The 9,786-nt window shown below is 43.5% G+C and overlaps 1 protein-coding gene and 1 long non-coding RNA gene across 13 annotated transcripts in view; one reads left to right on the top strand and one right to left on the bottom strand.

Annotated features, from left to right (window-relative positions):
* dnm1a (dynamin 1a) overlaps window positions 1-9,786 on the top strand; it is a 50,307-nt gene that overhangs the window by 29,812 nt on the left and 10,709 nt on the right. The gene's annotated exons all lie outside the window — the stretch shown is intronic.
* Window positions 2,212-3,801, bottom strand: LOC102201936 (uncharacterized). The gene is made up of 2 exons (XR_311393.1): window positions 3,532-3,801; window positions 2,212-2,987 (listed from the first exon to the last, which is right to left on the bottom strand). It is a non-coding gene; the product is annotated as an uncharacterized LOC102201936 (long non-coding RNA).

Here is a 9,786-nt window from a genome sequence, read left to right as displayed (position 1 = left end):
GTTGGAGGCAGGAGTGTCTCTCGTTAGCTGGTTAGCAGCAGGAGTAACAAGGACCATGTGAGGAGAGAAAGTGGGGAGAAAAGGTAGCACAGATGGGGGGGGCAAAGAGGTAGGAAGGGCTGGTTTGGTACATTACATCCTCCCTCCCTCCTTCTTTCCCAGCGACGTCCTCAAATGTTCTTCCCAAAAAACAAAAGAAACAGTCTGTCATCCTTTCCTCGCCTCTTGCTTTCTGTCTCAGTCTTTCCTTGTCACAGTCTCCTTTTTTTTTTACTCCTGTCTCCTCCCTCCATCTGTTACCTCTCTCTCATAATGTCTATTTATTTGAACATGGAGCTGTGAGGACGCATGGAGACCTAGAACCAACACCACGTGCTGACGTTACAGCTCAGCTCAGCCTGCTGCTGTAGCTGTAGCCTAAAAATAGTTTACGTGATGTTTTATATCCGACATTTTACATAAGCCCCTCACACACTAGAGTACTCCGAAGGAATTCTGCTGACCACCTGGGTGGAGACCTGCCAAAATATGATGCTTTGTTTAATTTCAGGGGGGAAAATGCATCAGTGCATACAGAAAACTCCACGTTTTTGCACACCCTTTTCCACGTATATGCGTTGAAATGTTATTTGCACCATCTTGCAAAATCAGCACACGACTGTTTTATTGGTGGTGCCGCTTGTCACGGGGAAAACCCTCGCCATGGTCTGGCAAACGCATACACACATGGACACACTCCACCTCCAGACACTAATAATAACTTTCGACCCAAGTAGTGGTGCCAGGATGTTTTGATTAGTGTGTGCGTGTGTGCACGCATGCATGTGTGTGTGCTCTTAGAAGCCTTCTGGTCTGTATTACCACAGGACATGCCAGTTCTTTGAATTAGGCCGCTCTAAAGCTTAAAGCTTCCCAAAGCAGAGTGAAAGTGAGGGGGATGAGCCACAAATTGAGAAAAAAAATGGTTGTAAAGAAACATTGTGTATATGAATGTAAAACACTGGATTTTATAGACTTGTAACGCTTGTGATAGCCGTGCATTGGTATAATCAAATCCATATTTTTACACAAGCATGTGACAACCGCAGTTTCACATTGACAATAGTACAAAGGCACAAATGGCTTGATTTCATTTGATTTTTTTAGCGCCTGTATTAACTTTGGGTGCCCTTTTTCTTTTGTGTATGTGTGTGTGTGTGTTCAGTCACTGCGCATGTGTGTGTCTGCCCGGGTTTCCCTGCTCGTGCTGTAAAGCTGCCAGAAAGCCAGACTCTCCTGGTGATCCCAGCTGTAAACATCCTGGGGGGAAACAGTAGACCGCTGCTTTCAGCACACTCATAGTAACATGTCTGCTTTAATGGTGAGCGTGTGTGTGTGTGTGTGTGTGTGCATGCACATGGACGTTTGCTTTGTGCGTTACGGGTGTGTGTATGTGTGTATATATATATAAATGCATATACACTTGTGTGTTTGGTGGCAGGGCTGTAAATGGAAACAGGTTGGTTTTGTGGTGTTCATTCCTGAAGACGATGCTCTGTGATGAGGCACCGTGTGAACGTTTCTTTTGCTTTGGCGTGTTTGCGAGGGAGTGGGGATTCGAAACGGTACACTGCGGGTTTGCTTTATCAAAGACAGGCAGGCCCGAAGGTAAACTGTGGTCCCAGAGAAGAAGTAGAAGCAAGGGGCCGCAAGTGGAGGGGGGTAGCTAAACTTGTAACTTTTCACATGACATCACCTACAAACACTAAAACCCACAATTTTCTGTCTTTTTTTGGCGGGAGAGCTATATAAAAAGCAACAAAAAAAAAGCCAACCCAAAAACAAAACGGTGAACAGACAATGATAGAGTGGCTGCTCTTTCAACATTTCTGTCTGGTGGCTTCCTGCCTCTCTGCACATTACATGGTCATTTGAGGTAAAGCGGCCACAAGCTGATGCAGGGAAAGCAAGAGGCATAATTGTACATTTTCATTATGAGTGCAGTGTGACGCTGGAGGTTTACTGTGCGCTTTAGTTATCTTTTTGGGTTTTTTTCTGTGTGGCTGAACTTTTCTGGTTTCAGCTTTTGGTTGCATAGGAAAATAAACAACATGTTAAAAATGTCTCGCAACCATCACTTATATCTATATGCCTGTGGTGTTTATTTACTTTTCGTGGAGCCCGTATATGTGTGATAAGTTGCTCAAGAAAAAAAGAAAAACAACAACATTGAAAACTTAAGCCTCTTTATTGTGACGATTTTTAAATATTTTTCACAAGCTGAGTCGCAGAGTGAGGTCTTGGTTACACAAACATCATATAGCTTAATAAGAGTACAACCTGATGGGTCTGTTTTCAAAATTTTAGGACTTCTCCATCACTCATAAATCCATCCTGGGCGAGGGCTAGGCCTTCTGCGGTGGAGCCTTTGGGTGCTTTATTTAGGCTCGTGCCCGGGCTGGTCCAGATGGACGAGGGGTGGTGCAGCTGCGTGTTCCCACAGCCTGATGTGCTTGTGCCTGCTGAATGCCCTTTGGAGGGCTCTCACTTTTTTTTTTAACCCCCCCCCCATCCTGCTTTTTTTAGGCAGTCGTCCTGTGCTTCCCCGGCCAGCCTAACCAATGTGCAGACTACTGTACAACCACTACTTCCTGAACAGGTAGTCTGAACACTGGGCAGGCGGGCCGGGCGGCTGAAGGGTAGCGCTGTGGAGGACTCTTTACTCATGCGCTCAGAATCAGATACATCACCACACACACTCTTAATCGTACTCACTGTGATTGCAGCCAGGCTCCGGGGCCTGGCTTATCTTCGCAGTCTGACTGCCGCAAAGGGCCGATCGGGGATGATTGAGTGAGCTGGGATGGAAGGGATGGAGGAGGAGGTGGTGGTGGTGGAGGAGGAGGAGGAGCGGGAGAGGTTAGACGGAGGTGATAGGCGCTGATTGGCAGATTCTGTGACATTCCTTCCTGTTTCCCGCTGTGAAAAGCAACATTCCTCACCGAGCTCTACGGGGTAAACACAAACACACAGAAAGTGTTTAATTAATGTTTAATATCAAATATAACACATTTAGAAGTCATAAATCTGTTATATGTAGCCAATGAGCTTTAATTACTCATCGGCTAATTATATGCTTTTTAATCTGAGAATTTTGGTCTTAAATATTAATGTAACAAAGTAACTAGTATTTCTTTGCAAGAATTCTGCATTTAGAAAAGATTAAAGGCAAAAAATAAAGCCCAGCACAGATGCCAAAACACACAAAAATGGTCAACCTATTTAACCCAAATTAGTGCAGCCTAAGCCCCATTTAGTTCCCTTAAAATTTCAGGCCAAACCGAACAAAAGTCATTAGAGTTTCAAGTACTTATGGTTAAAAACAGCTGCAAGTGCAAGTGCTGTTAATCTCCCTGGAACAGATCTTATCAGATAATATTTGTGGTCAGCCGAAATCCTCCCAACCCAACACGTCCCTCTAAAACGCCGGAGTATGCAACCTTTCGTCTCCTTAGACGTACGCCGAATGGAAAGAAAGAAAGCGGGGGATACCTGCGTCTTGGCGATCTCGTTTCACTTCTTTGCATCTTTCTGCGTTAGGTGATGCTTCTTCTTTCCCAAATCCTTGCTGAATTTGCCTGTTCTTTCATTCAGCGCTGCTGCCACACTGCTGAGGGAAACCTTGGCTGATCGGGGTTCAAATGCTCCTAGAGCAAAAAAGAAAAGACAAAGACAAAGGGGGATCTCCGGTAGCAGGCAAGGTGGACTGGCTGGAGGTTCGACGTGGCAAGGGACTGGCCACCAAGTTCTCCCTTTGAGAGACAGAAGGAGAAAAGGAGTGAGAGAGAGAGGAGATATGGAGAGAGAAAGAGGAGGAGCTCGCCGGCCCCCTATTTTTCCTTTCTCCTCTCTTCTTTCTCTCTCCACTCCCTCTGTCTGGCTCACCCCTCCTTTTCCAGTCTCCCTCTTCTGGCTTGCAGGGAGAAAGTGGAAGGTCAGAGGTGAACAGGAAGTGAGACACATTCATTTGGCCTGCGTGTTGTAAAAGTTTGGAAAGGGAGTGAAGGACTGGCTGCAGAGGGAGGGAGCCTTTTAGTGGAAGCGTATGTGGACGCGTTTGCGCTCTCACATGGAGGCATTTATGTGTTTCGCAAAGCATTTGCGTGTTCTCAATGCAGTGCATCGCTGCTTTTGATACATGTGAGCATACATATATAAATATATATATATATGAGTGATGGATTTGTGCATGTAGGAGTGAGCCTGGATGAGAGGAGAGGCTCCGTGGTCTTTGTAGAAAGGGGCAGGAATGTCGGCGTTTTCTTGGCAAGCAGGAGGAAGCCTTGTAATAACTCCAGATGTGCAGCCCTGTGGTCTCCATCTCTCTCTTGCTCCTTCTGTTTTTATTTCTAAAGCTGATTTCCTCTCCCTGTCCGACTCGAATAAAGAGCCCTTTATGCAGCTCTGCAGCCTTCCCAGCACACACACACACACACACAGAGTGGTGGCAAGGGGGGTGGGTTGGTTGCTGCTTGGAAGGGTGACATACGACTGGTAAATCAGAACCAGGGCGAAAGACGTGTGTGTGTGTGTGTGTGTGTGTGTGTGTGTGTGTGTGTGTGTGTGTGTGTGTGTGTGTGTGTGTGTGTGTGTGTGTGCAAAAGAGGAGGGAAAAGGCAGTGTTGAGACACAACCAGTCAAAAGTTCCTCCTTTACTTTCTAGGGCTTCACACGCACTCACAGTTAGGTTTGGTCCTTACTTCTAGCAGACAGGAGTAATTAGTGCTAGTGTTTCCAGGTGTGTGTGTGTGTGTGTGTGTAGTAGTACGTGTGCAGTGTGGTGGTGGCCAAGGCCATGTGTTTGTTTTAGCTGTGGTTTCTGAGCTCCGACCTGAGCTCCAAATCAAAGCAGGCACGATCCCACGAGAGACGAGTCAGCAGTACCGCTTGGACGGCTAGAAAAATGGGGAAGAACTTCAAAATGGGGGGCGAAACGATGCCCCATGAACAAGGAGGTCCAACAAAAAAATGAAAAAAAAAAAAACCTAGCAAGCCAGAAAAAGAGAATTACAGAAACCAATCCTCATAGGACATAAAATGGATTAGTGTTGCAGTCGAGTTTAGGCTTTGGAGGATTGGAAAGAGTGAATTTTAATGGGTAGGTGGGGGAAATGCTGCGGTCGCGCTAACATTGTTTCCACTGTTTGGATGACCAGGCAGACAGCTTACTTTTCAGACTCTTAGTCAGGGAAGCCAGAAATGCTGAGAAAGTATGCACATACACACGCGTGATCTGCGCTCCCATGTTATTCCGTCTTGCCGTGAAATACAGCTGCTTAATACTGTCACAGAAAAACCTCAAGGTTCTGACTTTGTTTTTCCTGCTTTGACAGCAGCTCCGCCAGTTCGTGGGCGAAACTGTGTCTTTCGTGCGTTGCGTGTGGGGAAGATAAGATTGCGGGTGTTGCTCTGTAAATGTATTTAAGAGAGCGCTCTGTACGTAATTGTGGAAGCAGCCTGTAAATCTGAACGGCTGAATGTGTTTTAATGTGCGTGTTTCTGTGAAACTTTGCAGCTCATTTTCTATCCAGAGACAAACAGCCATAATTCTTTGGGTAACAGAAAATGTGAACCGCATAATAGCTCGGTTATTTTTCCTTTCTCTCATGTGATAGCGTATCAGCGATACTTATCTGTTGAAAGGAGCATATTTTAAAAAGACAGTGGCTTGAGGAAAGGGCTCAGGAAACACTGGGAGCCTCATCCGTCTCATTTATCCAGCTCAGGGTTGCTGGAGCCTGACCACGCCGACAGCGGGTGAGGCCACGAGGACCCTTAACAGGCCACAACAGTCCATCACAGGGCCAAAAAATACAGAGAGACGGACACATTTTAGAAGCACCAGTTAACCGAACAAGCATTTCTTTGGACAGAGAGAACCCATGCAAAAAAGGCCTAGGCCACCAGCGCGAACCGCTTCATCACCGTGCCCCACTAAGTAACTGAAATATTTGTGGGAAGGTGCTTTTTGGCGTTAGATGGGAAAATCTATACTTTTATACTGGTTCCATAAATGTGAATCTAGCGGCAGCTAACAAACAGCCAACCTGAATCTGAACAATGCTCTACAGTCATTAATTAATGTGCCATTTGTTTGTGTTTAATACCTTTTATGAAGGGTTGTGTACCCATTTAATCTTTTCAACTCAAGAAGCACATAGATTTTCCAAAACAGCATTTAAAATGCACAGAAGACATTTTATCCATCCATCTATCCATCGTCTTAACTTATCAACCCTGTCCCAGAGTACACCCTTCAGAGGTCACTACCACTCTGATTATAAAGCTGGGTTTCTTATACATATGCAATAAAGTCTAAGTCACTCTTAAGTGCTATCTGTACCTCCTTAGACAGATTACAGATTTTGTGGAAGCAGAGATAGACAGCATGCCCCCTGAGACTTATCTTAAATAGCGTCATCGGTTTTTATTTGATAAAATGTCAGAGGCTGAGAGATAGAGACACAAAAAAAGAATGTAGCGACATGATTAAGGGGTGATAAATGTCTGTTTGAGATATTAAACATACTTAAGTTAATGGAAGTGAGCGCAGGATGATGTAGCAGGGAAAGTTAGAAAGGCTGTAAGAATGATAAAATCTGTCATGAATGGAAAAGAAGATTTGAGATTATAGAAATGAAGGGTGAGGGACACAGGCTGGTTTGTTCATATATTTAGTTTATGATATGATAATGCTGATGATGTTCCTCTTTTGGAAACATGGAGCATAGTGTGAGAACAAAAATGACCACATGAAACAAAGTATACGGGTGACTCGAGGATCCAAGTGACCACAACATAACTCACTAAGCGATGAATTTGTTTGTTTAGAGTTAAATTAAAGTGAGCTTCAGGTTCAAGGTTGGGGTTGGGCTGTCAGTAGGTACAGGGTGAGGCGAAGTTTCTAGGCAATTAATATAATTGGAGGTAACGGCCGCTGATGTGATGGAAACACAGCTGTGTATGTGTATCTGCGTGGCAATTTTATTGAGGTTTAAAAATGTATAAAACATACATTTTTGCTATTTCTGTGACTGTTTTACACATTATAAAATAAAGTGCATTTCTCCAATGGTGTATTTATAATTATATTTTGTTAGTTTTTTTTATTTCATGCTTTTTTATTTCTTTGACTTTTAGCCTGACACAGCTTTAATGCTCATGAAGTTTCACGAGACTGAACTTACTGCAAATGTCTGTGGGTCAGTGCCAAGTGTAGCATTTACATTTTCTATAAAAGCATTCACAGTGTTTCCCCCGTATTCTGACATCACGTGTTTACCTTAAGGTACATAATCCTTACATGAAAAACATGCGTGAACACTGGCAGACGCTTGCGTGCCTCATTTGCTTGTGAGGGAACTGGGGTTTCATGTCATTTAGCTGTGACTGGTTTGTACTGGGAGTTTTGCTGTGAGACACAAAACACACCAGCTGAACATTTGCCCTCCACCAGACAAGATTGCCGCCGTGTGTGGATTTTAGCGTGTGTTTATATAGTTAGTCTGCTGGCCAACCTTTCTTTTACGCTTTGGTGGTCAACGGTGATTGATCACATGTCCTTGATAGCCCCGAGGTTGTAACACTGACCTTCTGCAGGAGTAAATTCAGGGCAGATAATTGACTGTTTAGCAATTAACCACTAAACAGGAAGGTATCACTAACCTGCCAGGCTGCGTTCAACTGCAGTCAGCATGTTTCATCTCTCCACAAAGACATTTGTTCACGTTTGTGCAGTTCCCACAGGAAAATCTCAAAGCAAAGCTCAAAGGCTGTTGGGTTTTTTTTTCTGTAAGAAGGAATGAAAAAAGATAATCGAAGGAGCCAAAACCTTGTCATAAAAAAGAAAATGTGAGAATTAATGTTCATATCACTGCGAAATTGGACGTTTCAGATTAGATTCGAGTTCCTGAAACATGCTCACCTGACATGCTGTTATCAAAAAGGCACTTTTGCATGATAAATGGAGGATTATAGAGTGTGGGCCCTGGCACGTTGCTCAAGGTGATTTGTTATGAGCATTATTGCGCAATCTTTAGCCAGATGAGTCATGAACAGCTGTGTGTTTTTACACACTGCCCCAGAATAGCTCCAATCCAGCTCTTCAGCGTTGTAATTCTCTTAGCTAAATCATTGTCTGTTCCTCATTTAAATATTGGCAACATGTGGCCTTGCTTTAAATAAAGTCCAAACAGCATTAAGTCAAATTAGGTTTCCTCAGATGCCGTCTCTGTTTCTCATATGTTGCTCACAGACCAAACATGGCTTTTGCGTACGTCAGTGGGGTTTTTCGTTACACACAACGAAAAGATGCTTATGTTCACAAACAAATCTTTTCTACAAGAACGTTGTGACAAATCGGTTCCTACAAAAATCTATAAATTGATGAAATTGGTCTGAACAAGTGCATCAAACCCACTGAGCCTCACTCTATACTACTTTCTCCGTGCGCCTTTTTTAAAAGAAATCCCCTCTGTGTTTAATTTTTTTTCTTCTTAAAGACAGAAGTCAATGGGGAAAATGGCAGAAGAATGGAGGGAAAGAAAAGCAGAGGGAGGTGAGGAGGAGGGTTGTGAAAATTACCATTGGCTGCCACCCAGGGCCCAGTCTTTGTGGTAATGAAGGGTTAGAAGCAACGTTATTGCTCCCAGATGCCGTGCGGCTTCTCCGCAGGCCTTTGATGCATGGCCCAAGTCACCAGGATTTTTCTATCAGACTCCCATCAACATACGCAGTAACGCACCACCGCACACACGTGCACGCACACATACGAAGACATCCAGCCTCTTAAAACAACATGGATGCTGTAAACGAGTATCTTCATGGTTTCGCCAACCAAACTACTCCGATTTGTTTCAGAGTGTTAATTGGTTAATGTTCCCATGTATGTGTGTGTTTTGGTGTTTACCACCTCCAAGTGTGTGTGAGAAATGCCCATATTCGAACGTTTTATGTGTTTGACTCTTTTAGATATTTTTTGGGATGGCGTACGGAGTGGTGAAGTTCCTTTACGAATCCAGAAGTGAACTTCCCCTGACTCTCTATAATGAGCCTGCTCTTACACACTAGCAAAACAAAACCATGAAAAGCACTTTGTTCACACACTGCTCCAAATACCAACTACTAAGTGCCCGCCTGTAGTGTGTGTGTGTGTGTGTGGTGTGGGTGTTCAGACGAAAAAACAAACAAACCCATAAAACCCCCCCAACAAGGATCACACCTGTGTTTTGTGTACAAGTGAAAAAATGTAAAAGTGTTTAAAGAAAATATCAAACTAAACCTAAAAAGGTGTATTTTTGCAGCTCAGTCTGGTGGTAATCAGCCTCTGCTATTTCTGCATTGATGCCAATACAATTACAGTCAATCTAAAGAGTAATGGAAACTCTGTGGAATATTAATTAAGTAATGACAGATGGATTTAGTCAAACACTTTGACTAATTTTCTCAAAGCACCTGCTTAAAAAACGTCCCATATAATAAGCAGAACACATTTTACGCCCGTCTGTTTTTTAACATAGGATAACCTGATAAAAATGAACAATGTAACCATTATGAAAGAAGGATTTAACCAATTGTGCCCAATGAAAAAGCAAACTAATCATGTGCTTCAAGTTAATTTGCACAACCTGTGCACAGAAGGCGTTTCCTATTTTATATGATGCAAAAAATTATTAGTCTGTACCAGTTAGCGCTTAACGCAGCTTTTTTAATAGAGCGACTACTACGACTTATTAGAAGTTTCACTCT

This window comes from Pundamilia nyererei, unplaced genomic scaffold (genome assembly GCF_000239375.1).
Source record: "Pundamilia nyererei isolate P.nyererei 1_Seehausen unplaced genomic scaffold, PunNye1.0 scaffold00002, whole genome shotgun sequence".
In the NCBI taxonomy this organism is placed as follows: Eukaryota; Metazoa; Chordata; class Actinopteri; order Cichliformes; family Cichlidae; genus Pundamilia; species Pundamilia nyererei.
This window is presented reverse-complemented; position numbering and strand designations above follow the sequence as displayed.